This window comes from Oryctolagus cuniculus, chromosome 3 (genome assembly GCF_051225735.1).
Source record: "Oryctolagus cuniculus isolate XC-2025 breed Fujian yellow rabbit chromosome 3, ASM5122573v1, whole genome shotgun sequence".
Taxonomy (NCBI): Eukaryota; Metazoa; Chordata; class Mammalia; order Lagomorpha; family Leporidae; genus Oryctolagus; species Oryctolagus cuniculus.
Window position 1 is genome coordinate 162,190,566 of NC_142869.1, and position 14,444 is coordinate 162,205,009.

The 14,444-nt window shown below is 40.0% G+C and overlaps 1 pseudogene; it reads left to right on the forward strand.

Annotated features, from left to right (window-relative positions):
• The first annotated feature begins 1,508 nt into the window (after positions 1-1,508).
• LOC100355933 (ubiquitin-like-conjugating enzyme ATG10) lies at positions 1,509-14,046 on the forward strand (annotated as a pseudogene).
• Positions 14,047-14,444: the final 398 nt, after the last annotated feature.

The window sequence follows — 14,444 nt, forward strand, 5'->3', positions numbered from 1 at the left end:
TCAAGTGAATATTTTATAATTGTGTATTTTATAGTATGTAAATCATATTTCAATAAAGTTGATTAAAATAATCCAGAAATATAGATTACAGGCTTAATAGGGTAATTATTATTAGACCCTCATGGTATTGCCTTCTTCAGTAAGAATAATTTGAGTTGAAAATAAGCTTAGTAAGATAATTATCTTTTTCTGACTTCTTAAAAAGGCCAATGAAGAGTATCACAAAGCTCTCCTCCCTCTGAGAATTAATAAGAACTTTCTTTCTGAGGCTTGCACAAGGCTAGTAACTGAGAGTTTAGATGGTGCATGGCCACTCATCTGAAGCAACACTCAATTCCCAAGGCAACACAACCCAATGCAGTGTTTGGATTCAGGCAGGTAACACTGAATTACTTATGGGAAAACACACCTTATTGAATTAAATTTGAAGATTTTTCACTATGTATCAATAGAAAACAATTTCCATTAGTCAAAGTTTACCCTCTTTTCACAAAAATTAAATATCTTCCATGAGTCCTCCCCTCCCCCTCCGCCGTGGAAATGTAAATTTAGAAATACTTCATTTATCCACCAGAGGAGAAACAATTTGAAACGACTGTAGATAGCGCTGAGGGTGGGCAGGCTGCAGGAGAGGCACTCCCAGGTCATGGGTAGAGTGGGAGTCGCTCGGGCATTTTGGAGGGTGCTTTGACCATATCAAAACCTAGTCTTCTCGGACCCTGGACTCTCGGCCCTGCTGACCACTCACACGTGTGCTCCGAGGCGTCCTTGTACGAGGACGACTGCTCAGGCGCAGGTGTCATCCAAGCGCCCACCAGGCAGAGACTGCCCACATGGATCCTGACCCATTCCTACTCTGCAGTGCTGGGCAGGTGTGAAGAGATGACGCCAGCAAGTGCGAGGCCACGCATGGTAATGTAAGTCAAAAAAACAAAGTCGAGGAGCAATGTGGACAGCAGGATCCCAGTTGTCCGGCAGCAAGCAGCAGCCCTCTGCCCCATGTTTCTTGTCTTACGTGTGCTTTCCCTGCAAATGCACAGCCAGCCAGACGCACACCAAATGATAAGAGAGAGCAGGCAAGGCAGATTAGAGGCTGAGGGCCATTGGGTCATTATATGTGTCTAGTTTAAAAACTTACACAAGCCTAAGTTATTTTTGTAATAAAAAAATAAAGACTTTTTAAAAGACTATGTGCAGCCCAGGGTCCTCTGAGCGTGATTTCCCCCATGGGAAGACGCCCCCAGAGACCGGGGCTGGACAGGGAGGCTCCCGGGGACGGCACAGGGGTCCTGAGCTCTGCAATCAAGACTCTTGGCCTGCTCCACAAAGGGGTGACCTCGGGGGAGTCCCTTCACCAGTCCCCCCTCTCACCAGGGAAACGCACGTCCCCGTGGATGTGGCACGTGTGGGGTTCTCACAGCAAAAGAGGCCTCCCCAGTAGGGGAGGATCCAGAAGAGCAGCAGTTTAGGGGTCAGAAACCTGACTGTGGTGCTCGCCATTTTCCATCATGGTACTGGTGTGTGGCCTGCACCCCACCGGAAGGCCCACAGGGGCTGTTTCCTCCATTGCTCCCGCCTTCTCCACCACAGGCATCGAGCGATGCAGCCGCTGCTTCTCTCACCAGGGTGGGTTCTCAGAGTCCTCGGCCACATGCCAGTCCTTCCGACATTGGAAGCTACTGCTTGGATTTTACTTGAGTCCTTTTCTCCCTCAGATCCTTGTCACCTGCCTCAGCCTTAACTTTGCGCTCCCCCCAATACCCTGGGTCCCTTCCCTTGGTCCTGCCCTCAATGTGTGCTGGCCCTGCAAACTCCCACCCAGCTCCCACAGGGACGGGCATCTGCTGAGACTGCTGTTTAAAAACAGCATGCTCTTTGAGTCCAGGATCACCCACAGCAACAAGCATGGTGAGGACTGGGTCAGTGGTGGGGTAATTGGGGAATTGGGGTGGCAAGGGTGGAAACTGGCTGGGCTCTCCTAGGAGGCTTGTGCAGATTTAGGGTGGCAGTAATCCCTTGCCCACTCTCCTCTGCAGTTGGCTGGGTCGTGGCCATGGCTGTCCTTTTGAGAGAATTCAGATGCATCAGTTGGTAGTCAGGGTGGTCTCAAAGGTACCTAGGGTGCAAAACACTTGCACGCTATCTCCAGCAAGAACAAACAGACCTCCCTCCTTCCTTCAGAATCTCCAAACCTACCATGAGAACAGCAAGGGAGCTCTTCCTGATCTCACAGCTTATTATGAAAAGAGCCACCCATCCCACCCTTAGGGATGGCCCTTTGTTTCATCATGAACAGGCCAGACAGGATGGAGAAATGGAAATCAGGTCTTTTGATGGGTTTTGTCCCCACCTGGTAACTGAATGCCAATCTGTCAAGTTTTTTTTTTTTTTTTTTCTCTTGAAATTGTCCTTTTCATTTTGTCTATTATAAATCCATTCTTTCAAATTCATAACCCAGTCAGTATGATTTGGTCAGAGTTGATGCTGTCACAAGAAATGGAGACAATAAGTCAGATCCAACCAGGTACAATATGGTATCCTAATTTGAAGATATCAGAACTAAAATTGAGAAAAACAAGGGAGAGAACAACCTTTCATGGTAGCATATCAGCTCCTCAATCATCATTAGCCAACAGTCCCCAGAACCTCCCAGTTGCTTTTTAATCTAGGTTAAATTGGATTTCTTCTAATTACTATCGAAAAAGTACAATAGATACAAATGGTTCACTTGTCAAATAATTTTTGCAAAGTCTATAAATACACACACACACACACAATTTGGAAGATTCAGAACTCTTCTTATGAGTTTCAAATGATTTCATCCAAATATATTTAACCAAGAAAACTCATCAAACAACAGTTGATATCTTCTAGAGCACTGTCCTACATACCTCTTTCATAAAAATTATGCTAATTTTAAATGACCTTTTTAGTTTAACCAATAACAAGACAAATTTATAGAGTAGAGATTGTATTATTTCTTATTTAGATCTTTGGTAAAGCTTCCTGTGAAACTATCTAGGCTTTGACAAGATGGAGGATAAAGATTGGATAAAATGTATTAAAATATGATTAAACAGGATGCATAAGTTCTCATGTTCTACATCACAGTGGGATGACTACAGTTCATGACAGGTTATTATATATTTTACAAAGAACTAAGAGAGAAAAGTGCTAAAGTTCCCAGCACAAAAGAATGATAATTGTTGAGGAGATAGAAATGCAAATTGCCCTGTTTTGATCATTATGCATTGTATACATGTACAAAATTATCACACGGTTCCCTGTAATTAATAGTTATGTATAATCACTATATGTCAGTTTAAAAATGCAGATTTAATTTTCACAGTTTTTAAGCACAAATTAAATATATATAGTAGACGAAAAATTATCCAGAATTTTTATTTCTTCTAAGTTAATCTTGGCATTTTTTATTTTTGAAAAAGCTTGAGTCATTTAATCTAACTTGCCAAAGTTATAGACATTCTCTTATTTTTCCTTTTGTGTCTATGAGACCTGAAATGATGCCCTCTGTTTTAACATTGTTATTAGCCATTTTATGTGTTCTTTTTTTCTAGCATTAATTTCAGTAGTCTTTTTAAGAAGTTATGTCTTGATTTCTTTAGTTTTCCATATCATTTTAAGTGACAGTTGTATTATTAAGTTATTGATCTTACTCTTACTTTGTGTATTTCATCTCTTCTCCTTTGGATTAAATTTGTTCTTCCACATTCTAAGTTCTTGAAGGGAAGCAAAGATTATTGATTTTGAGACAGGATATGAATGATACAAGATCAAGTCCCTACACACCCAACCACATGGTCATCTCCTACCTCTAACTGTATCCATCTCTAGTCACAGAACTCTCCACTCCACCCCAAACCAATCAAGAACAAAAGATTCCCTGCTGTCCCATGGGCATGCCTCGAATTGCCCAGTACCATGGCTATATGAGTTTCCTATGGTGGTGACAGTGAGCGATACCACCATCTTCAGTGTGTTACATGCAAAAGAAACAACCGCACCTTCACAGAAATCCATGCCTATTGCACACTGAAATACTGTTCTTCAAGGGAAATAAGCCAGAGACCAACGGTGTATCCATACCTCTGCAACTTAACAAAAATACCTGTCCAACTCACATTGCAGACCCTAATGGTGGAACCTCTTCCCACCTTGCTGTCCCCCTTGTACTACAGGATAAGCCCCCAATAACATTGTCTGGGTCAATTTATATTACAAGTAGTTCAAGGACCTTGAGGCAATATTAATCTACCCCATTTTTCTCTTCTAATATAAGAATGTAATTCTACACATTTTTATAAAACCACTGTTTATTTGTGTCAATGTTTCATGTTCATTTAGCTCAAAATAATTTAAAGTTTAATAAGGAATCAGTTAATTCCCCCTTAAGAATTTATTTAGACCCATCTGTTATTTTAATTGACAAATATATGGGTGATTTTCCAAGTTTTTTTTTCTGGTTATTGATGTTTTAGAATTAATTCTGTTCCAACATATAATTTGCTTTGTATGATTTCTCTTATTAACTATATTAAGGTTTCTTTTTTGGTCCAAAATATGATCTATCTTGTGGAATTTCTACATACACTGGAGGGCTACTCTTACATGGTGTGTTTTTAAATGTTAATTAAGTCAAATTTAGTGAGAATGCTGATTAGGCCATCCAAATACTGCTTTTGTGTTTAATTGTTATGTCATTTACTGATTTTTTTTCAGTTATGGAGCATGGAAGTATCCCAAATATAATTTGCACATTGTTTTGTTTCTCCTTTCAGTTCCAACATTTTTTTGTCATGCACTTGAATGTCCTATTGTAAAATACAGTCTCATTTAGAATTGATATGTCTTTATCATTACATACTGTCCTTCTTTATCTCTGATAATTTTTCTTGTTCTGAAGGCTACTTTAGTTTTCTGTCAATGAGTATTTTTGCATGGCACATCTTTCTCCACTCCCTACTTTACATCTTTCTGCGCCTTTAAATTTAATCTGTGTTTTCTTAGCAGCCCATAGGAGGATTTTGGCCTTGTTTTATATTTTACTTAATCTACCTATCTCTGTCATTTGATTGGTGCATGGAGACTTTACAGAATTGTAATGAAGAAGTTAGAACGTAACACATTTTTGAATGTTTTCAATATGCTCTGCTTTTATTTATTTTATCCTATTTTACCACATCCACAGAATAATTTAACATTTTTCTGTTTACATTCCATTCCATTTTTGTTTAATTATGGATAACTTTTTTAAAAATTTAAATTCTTAAAGTTAGTTACACATTATATATATATTTTAACTTATAAAGCCGTTCTGTAAGTACTATTATAGTGATGGACATGTAGTCGTTCTTAAAATGACACAGTATTCCTCATTTTTTTACCCTTTGTTACTGTTGCTTAGATTTTCTCTGTGCCAGAAGTACACAGTACATTGCTGTTACTCTCAGTTATACTTCTAGATCAAGAAAATAAATATTATTTTATCATAATTTGTTTAGTGTTCAGTGTTTGTGTGTATAAATTCAAATTCTGTGTAGTATAACATTCTTCTGTGTAAAAATAATCTTCCTTTAAAATTTTATAGTATAAATCTAAGGTAAATTATCAATTTTGTTTCATAAAGTCTATCTTTCAGATCTTTTTTTTTTTTTTTTTTGGACAGGCAGAGTGCACAGTAAGAGAGAGAGACAGAGAGAAAGGTCTTCCTTTGCCATTGGTTCACCCTCCAATGGCCCCCGCGGCTGGCGTGCTGCAGCCAGCGCACTGTGCTGATCCGATGGCAGGAGCCAGGTGCTTCTCCTGGTCTCCCATGGGGTGCAGGGCCCAAGCACTTGGGCCATCCTCCACTGCACTCCTGGGCCACAGCAGAGGGCTGGCCCAGAAGAGGGGCAACCAGGACAGAATCCGGCACCCCGACCGGGACTAGAACCTGGTGTGCCGGCGCTGCAAGGTGGAGGATTACCCTAGTGAGCCATGGTGCCGGCCTTTCAGATCTATTTTTAAAATCATAGTTTTGCTGAATAAAGAATTCTAGCAGAATTTTGATTGTTTTTGGTACTTTAATCAGCGACTCCATTACTTATGCTAGCATAGTTTCTGACAAGAAGTCAGCTGCCTTTTTACTACTGTATCAGTCCTTGAAACACATCTTTCATTTTCAGACAGATTGGGGACATATTTGCTTTTTCTTTTTAAGTATTTAAACAAATATCTTATGGCCAGATGGGTGTGTGGGTTTCATTCTCTTAGTGATCTCTTAGCTTGATGATGTTGTCATTTGCTCTTGGGATAGGATAGAAACAGGATTCAGCAAACGCAGTCCCTCCTGACCTGAAGTGTCTCCACCTACTGTCCCAAGCCAATCAGAAGCTGGGAGCAGCAAGACTCAAACCACAAAAGACCCCCCCGACCTCCCTGTTAGGGACTTCCTCAATGGGCATGCTTGCGGAGAATATCCCAGAGTGACCCACATGTGACCTTCTTGTTTAGCAGTAGTGAACAAACTACTAATTGTGACCTACGATTTTGAACATATCATGGGTGAAAAATACACCACCACCAGAACAGAGCATTGAGCTGGATGCAAATCAGTGTTTAGCATGATAAAGAACACTAGCCAGAACTGCAGGCCAGGGGCAGATCAAAGTGCCATGTGTGACAGAGGAACCACTGTGACTCCTCAACCCCATAAAAGCATCTGCACAGCTCCCAGCAGAGACCCATTTAGTAGAACCTCTTTCTGCCATGCTGTCTCTGCAAGTATTGGTCCCCACTAAACCTTTCCCAGCTTGTACATTGATCTCTTGTCAATTTGCAAGTGAGCCAAAATCTCCCAGGGTTGCTAACATTGTCAGTCATTAAAAATCAGGCATTTGTTTCTGCAAATATTTCTTCCCTGTGCTGTCCTTTTCTTTCTTTTTGGGATTCCAACTGTTCATATATTAAAATATTTGCAGTTTTTTTCATAGCTCTTATAAATTCTGTTCTTTTTTATTTTTTGTTCACTCTTGGTTATCTCTAAGTTTTTCTAAGTTTTAGCTATCTCCAAGATCACTAATTCTTCCCACAGCTGTGCTGGGCCTACTAAGGAGCTATCTTGAAAGCATTCCTTACTCTTGACAATGTATTTATTTTGTTTAGTTTATAATATTTGAATTTGGTTCCTTCTTATAGTTTCCAGCTCTCTGATGAAATTTCACATTTGAACTTGCACACTTGCTGGATAACTTTTAACATAACAAAGTGATGTAAATGCCCTTGTTCTTCCAAAGTATATGTCATATTTGAATCTGGTACTGTGAACTAATGTGTTACCATACTGTGGTTTATTCTTTCCTTTGCATGGGCTCTGTAATTTCTTATTGACCGCTGAACATTTTCTCTGACACTGGAAATCAAGATACACAGTATACTGCTTAGAAATGAATGCATCTTAACTTCAGCTATGCCCTTAATGTGGTGAGTTATTTAAAGACTAGCTTGTCCGGGAAGCTTTCTGAAGGTTTATTTCCTTTTTTTTTTTTTTTTTTTTTTTTTTTTGACAGGCAGAGTGGACAGTGAGAGAGAGAGACAGAGAGAAAGGTCTTCCTTTGCCGTTGGTTCACCCTCCAATGGCCGCCATGGCCGGCTCGCTGTGGCCAGCACATCGTGGCCAGCGCATCGCGCTGATCCGAAGGCAGGAGCCAGGTGCTTCTCCTGGTCTCCCATGGCTGCAGGGCCCAAGCACTTGGGCCATCCTCCACTGCACTCCAGGGCCACATCAGAGAGCTTGCCTGGAAAAGGGGCAACTGGGACATAATCCGGCACCCCGACCAGGACTAGAACCCGGTGTGCCGGCGCCGCAAGGCGGAGGATTAGCCTATTGAGCAGTGGCGCCGGCCTGAAGGTTTATTTCATTCTCAGCTCTGTATCTTCACTTTCAGTAGCAGATCAGATATAGTTTAAATACCCTTTTGTTTTTGCAACTTACAAAAATATTCTGGTATGACTTGTTACTCACCATGATTTAGACTGATGTCCTAGACTGGGAATGTGCTGTTTCTCTGACTTATCACCAGTCTACTGGGCCCCTTGGGCTTGACAGTTGACTTCATATGCTTCTGGCCTTCCACGCCTATAGTTATGTATCTTTTCTCCCCCCCAGAGACAGACTATTTTATCTGTCTGCTTCTCTCAGTGCAATGGTGTGCGGGCCAGCCGCACCAGTCGAAAGGAACCTAAGGGAGGGAGAGGGACTGAAAAGAGGGACAAGAGATCGCAGAGAATGGAGCCAAGACAACAAGGCTGATCAAGACTCATTTATTCCAATGTCTCAGTGGTATTTATACATAACCAGCACAAAGAAGCCAAAGAAGCACAAAAGATAACAACATGCATAAGCAACTTATCAGGGCTCTGGTAACACAGATAATTTTAACAGAGCGTTCTTGATTAACATCCTCCTTCAGGATGGGAGTACGTGACTTTCTTATCCCAAGAACTCCACAAGCCAAGACTGGCCTTGATTTGTCCAAGGGCTGTCTGCACAATGGGTTTCCACCAGTTTTCTAAGTAAGTGTGTCCATTTTTATCTCCATTTCCTCCACAGATTTTTGTCTTTTGTTTCATAGCTGAGACGGGGGACAACTTCCTGAGTCGAGCTCCAAACCCCTCTCCCCATGGCCATGGGTTTTCTCTATCAGGCTTTTACCACAAGGGACTGGTTCTCCAATTTTACTACATTTTTGAGTGTGTCAGAGCGCCTAGTGAAGTCTGAATGTTAAAATCCCATTTATCTTTTTTTAAAGATTTATTTATTTATTCTAGAAGCAGAATTACAGACAGAGAGAGGGAGACAGAGAGAAGTCTTCCATCCACTGATTCACTCCCCAAATGGCCGCAATGTTCAGAGCTGGTCCAATCCAAAGCCAGGAGCCAGGAATGTCATCCAGATCTTCCACGCAGGTACAGAGGCCCAAGCACATGGGCCATCTTCCACTGCTTTCCCAGGCCATAAGCAGAGAGCTGGATTGGAAAAGGAGCAGCTGGAAGGTGAACTGCTGCCAGTATGTGATGCTAGTGCCACACAGGAAGGCTTAGCTTACCATGCCACAGCACTGGCCCCAACCCCATTTATCTTAACAGGAGGAAAAATAGGGGCTAGACTACCTAGATACTAAATTTAATTGTCTGATTTCTTATAAAGTGCTTTCCTCATGGATGCCACTGATAACACATTCTTGAAAGACATGGAGAAAAAGGTATTCTACTACACTGTTGATTGAAATGTAAAGTAGCTCAACCATTATGAAAGAAAGGATGGAGTTGTTTTCAAAAATCTGAAAATTGATCTGCCATATGAGCCAGTCAGCCAACTGCTGAAAATTTATCCAAAGGAAATCAAATAAGCATATGAAAGTAATCTTTACCTCCATGTTTGTGGCAGCTCAATTCACAATCGCTAAGATATGGAATAAGCAAAGATGTCCATCAACTAATGACTACATAAAGGAAATGGGGTGCATATACATGATGGAATATTACTCTGTCATAAAAAGAATGAAATCCATGGAGCTGGCTCTGTGGCATAGTTGGCAAAGCAGCCACTTGTGGTGCTGGCATCCTATATGGGCACCAGTTTGGATCCCGCTGCTCCACTCCTGATCCAGCTCTCATGATGTGAGAAAGCAGTAGAAGATGGCCTAAGTCCTTGGGCCCCTGCACCCTGCCCCTCCACCCCGCCACCGTGGGAGACCCAGAAGAAGCTCCTGGCTCCTGGCTTCAGATTGGTGCAGCTCCAGCCATTGCGTCCAGTTGGGGAATGAACCAATGGAGGAAAGACCGCTCTCTCTCTCTCTCTCTCTCTCTCTCTCTCTGCCTCTTCTTCTCTTTCTGTGCAACTCTGACTTTCAAATAAGTACATAATTCTTTTTAAAAAATGAAATCTTGTCTTTGAAAGAAATAGATGCAATAGGAAATCATTATGCTTAGTGACATAAGCCAGACTCAGAAAGACAAATATTATATATGTCCTTTGATTTGCAACCAATATATATAGCATACAAAAATGCAATGAATAGGACAGAAATTGACATCTTGAGATTTGATTGTTGTTTATAGTTCTTGTCTACACTCATGTGAAATAGTAGTCTTTCTATTTTCTACTTGATGATGAATTCTTTAATTAGTGGAGGATTAAGCCTGTCTATAAAGCAAACCAAAGTGTGTTATTGTCATTTTTTTTAAAAAAAGAAAAGAAAGCAAGAAAGGGGTAAGGATGGTAGGGAGTATCATTATGGGCTTAAAATTGCATATATATATATATTAAATACATGAAATCTGTTTTCTTTATATAAATGAAAAGAAATTTTAAACAAAGAGTTAAAATTAAAGCTTTAATTAGTACAGTTTTGTCTTGTATTTTGAAATCTTAAATTGTAATGCCTCTAGTTTTTTTTTTTTTTTTCTTTCCAAAGTCATTTGGGTTATTTGGGAGCCTATGTAATTTCATATAAATTTTAGATTTTTTTCTAATTTTGTAAAAAATTTCATGTGAATTTCATTAAGTATTACTTTGAATCTGTATATCATTTTGGGTACCTTAATAATATTCATTTTTTTCAACTTACAAATATGAGATATCTTTCATTAAAAAAAAAGCAAAGAACAACTTCTAGGACCTTAGGCATGTTCATAAACTAAATAATCATTGGGCTGATAGGAGCTATGCAAAAATCAGTGTATCATGTTATAAAGAACTTTATTTCTGATTTTTGTATAAAGAGCTTGTTAAGTATTAAGCCAGGACTGTAAGCTTCCTAGTTCTCTAAGAGCACTTCAGCATGCTTAGTTGCTTGTCATCTGTCTCACAGTGGATGATCTAATTACTCAAAATACACACATATTTTTAAACAGTCTTTTTAAAAATTGCTAATTAAAAGATGAATTGTAGAAAGCTAATTCTTTATCCTTTACTGAAAAGGAAGAACTCTTTCCAATGCTTTTCAAAAAGATCACAAAGGTATGTCTTGATATATAATTTGCCATAATGATACAGGAAGGATAAATACTTAACACTTGAAAGAAATGAATTCAGGGTTGCTGGATTGGAACAAAATTTTGAATAAGATATTGTGCTACATTTAGTTGCTCTTTCCCATTGAGGAACAAATGTGCACTTCCAATTAATAATTATAGTAGCCATCTCAGTACTTTTTAGATAAAAACTCTCCCCTACTTAACAAATTCACTGAGATAAAATGAATTCTGTTCAGGGCTGAATGCTGCATAAAGAGGAGTTGAATTGATTATAACACAGAAATAGCATGTTTTAGAAACCATTTTTGTTTATTATACTTTCAAAGAGTAAGTTTTCCTGTAAAAACTTACATTACTTAGGTTAATATGCTGGGTGAGGGAGGGAATTAGGAAAAAATAAATTTGACAAAATAATAATTTTGTTATTCATATTTACAGTTTTAAAAAATATTTGATTACTCTGATACTTTTGTAAAGTTTAAGGTTTTATAAAAATTAAGCAGTCAATTCATGAGTAAAATTTATTAGGTATCAGACAGTGAGTTAGTGACATTATAGGCACTATCCCATTTATGTAGGAAGTGCAATATTAATATAAAAATAACTTGTTATGACAATGGAGCAATAACTTGGACAATAAGTAGGTTGGAAGATAGAGCTTGAGAAAATCAGCATGTTTTAGATGCTTAAAGAATTTATTTTTCTTCTATTTACATAAAACATGAATTTGGGGAAAATTTTATGCATAAATAACTTGATAAATTCTCATTTTGAATAAATAATGAACCTATATGCCTAACTTTCATACAAGTAATATTTAAACAATTAAGTACTTGATTTAAACCATGTTGTCTTTTTAAAAGTGAAATAAATCAGATCTATTCCAGTTTCCTGCTAATGCATATCCTGGTAGGCATTTCATGATGCCTCAATTAACTGAACTCCTGCCACCCATGTCGGAGACTTGTATTTAGTTCCTGTCTCCTGATTTCAGCCTGGCCTAACCCAAGCTGTTGCAGGTATTTTGGGGGAGAGAACCAGCTTAAGGAAGGTCTCTGTGTCTGTCTCTACCTGTTTGTGTCTCTCTTTCAATAAATATACAATTAAATTATAATATATTTAAATAGAGACATACATGTTTAGTGTAGATGTAATTTTATTTAAATAATGAGCTTTGCAATCTAGCTAATGAATTATTTTGTTTTGTAAAATATAATTGTAAACTTAATTTAAATTATATCAGTTATCTTATTTTTAAAAATGTGGATTTTTAGGCAACACATGCATAGCATGGCAGTTTTCATGTCTTCAATAATCATATTAATGCATAAAGTTTCACCCAGATTTGTTAGTCTATTAGTAAATGTGCAACATTTTAACGTAGATTGTAAATTGTTTTTGTTAGCACCATTTAATTTCTAAAACTATATAAACTCAAAACTTGAAATATGTCTAACATAAAACAGGAAATTGCTTTAACAATAGACATGCTGTGTGAGTAGGAGAACAAAAAGATTGTTAAAGATATATTCAAATTGATTTACAGATACACTAGGCTTAATCATCCTGTCCAATTCGAGAAAGAAATTGTATACAGACATTTTCCTCTCTCTCTCTTTTTTTTTTTTTTCTGACAAGCAGAGTTAGACAGTGAGAGAGAGAGAGAGAGAGACAGAGAGAAAGGTCTTCCTTTTTCCGTTGGTTCACTCCCCAAGTGGCCACTAGGTCCAGCGCGTTGCGCCTATCTGAAGCCAGGAGCCAGGAGACCTCCTGGTCTCCCATGCAGGTGTAGGACCCAAAGACCTGGGCCATCCTCCACTGCACTCCCAGGCCACAGCAGAGAGCTGGACTGGAAGAGGAGCAACCGGGACAGAATCCGGCGCCCCAACTGGACTAGAACCCGGGGTGCCCACACCGCAGGTGGAGGATTAGCCTAGTGAGCCGTGGCACCAACCCCCTCTCTTTCAATCCCTTGGATACCAGAAGCATTCTATATTTCGGTATATAAATTTTTCCTAATTTTCCCCCTTTATTTAATTAGCAATTGAGATTGAGAAAAACGCCTGAAAGTTCATGTAGAAAAACAAAATGAATATAATTTTAATTTCCTAATGAAATTAATGAAATCATATCAGCATGTTAACCAAAATTTCATACTTCTAGATTAGCCAATAAAATAATCAAATAGAAAATGAAATAATATATGATCCAATGTTAACTCCCCAGAGCCTGGAAGTAATGCTAGTTTCAGGGAAAAGTATAGGTCTTGAAGCCAAAAGACAAGTTTGAGAAATGTTTTTGTCACTCTGGTTTTCCTTATTGATGAGCTTTAAATTTGTCTTCTTATTTATATACTCATGGAACTCATCATCCAGTACCTTTGTAATAGTTGCCTATAGCTGCTCAGGAACCTGGAAGTGTGTTAGTCTGGTGGTGGACCCCAGGACTGTTCTGATGGCTACATGTGCAAAACGCATTTGCAAATTAAAAACGGGACCGTGGCGCCTCGCCCAAGACCATCTGCCCACGAACAGACGGGTCTTCCCACGGAGGAAGCTGCAGAACTGCCCTCGGGTGATGCCGAAGCTCCCGAGGTGGCAGCAGCGTCACAGGTGATACGACACGAGTATCATGTCTTATATTCCGGTAGCTTCCAAGTGCCTGTGCTGTACTTCAGGGCGAGCTTTTTAGGGGGGTGGCCTTTGACCCTGGAGGACGTTTGGGAAGGAGTCCACGAGTGCTACAGGACGCGGCTGCTGCAGGGCCTATGGGACACCAATACTTGGCCAACCCTTTTTTGTACTTCATCCTTGCAAGACAAATGAATCCATGACTCTGGTGTTAAAGAATCCTCAGAAAATCAATAGGAACATCAACTACATCGCCTCGTGGCTGAGCGTCGTGGGGCCGGTGGTGGGGCTGAACCTACTTCTGAGTTACGCCCAGGCCGCCTCTCAGGACATGTGACATGTGGACATGAAGGTAGGAAGAGAAACCTGGGCCTCGTGCTGTGCTCCAAGCTCACAGTGCGTCTGCTACGCTCGCTGGCCCCACCACACACTGCGTTGGCTCTCAGCCTCACTGGGCAGGCCATTGGCGTGTTTGTCAGTTTTCCAGTCAGCGCCCAGATCCACCCCTTAGGAAGCACTTACCTTTGTCATCAAAGTAGCCCTCGCCCAGCCACCGGGCGGGGGATACTCTGCCTTCAGTGCAGATGTTCCCAAAATAAGCCCTGCCCAGACAAGCTTCTTTCCTTCTTGTCTTTTGCTCCTGTCCTCCAGATTCTTCTACTGGGCTTAGAAATTGCACGAGTAGAATGCCAGGAGTTTCCTCACTCAGCCTGGTGTTGCTGGGACCGGTACTGTGAGACAGTCCTTCTCCCCAGGGACTTCTTTATCCCTTCG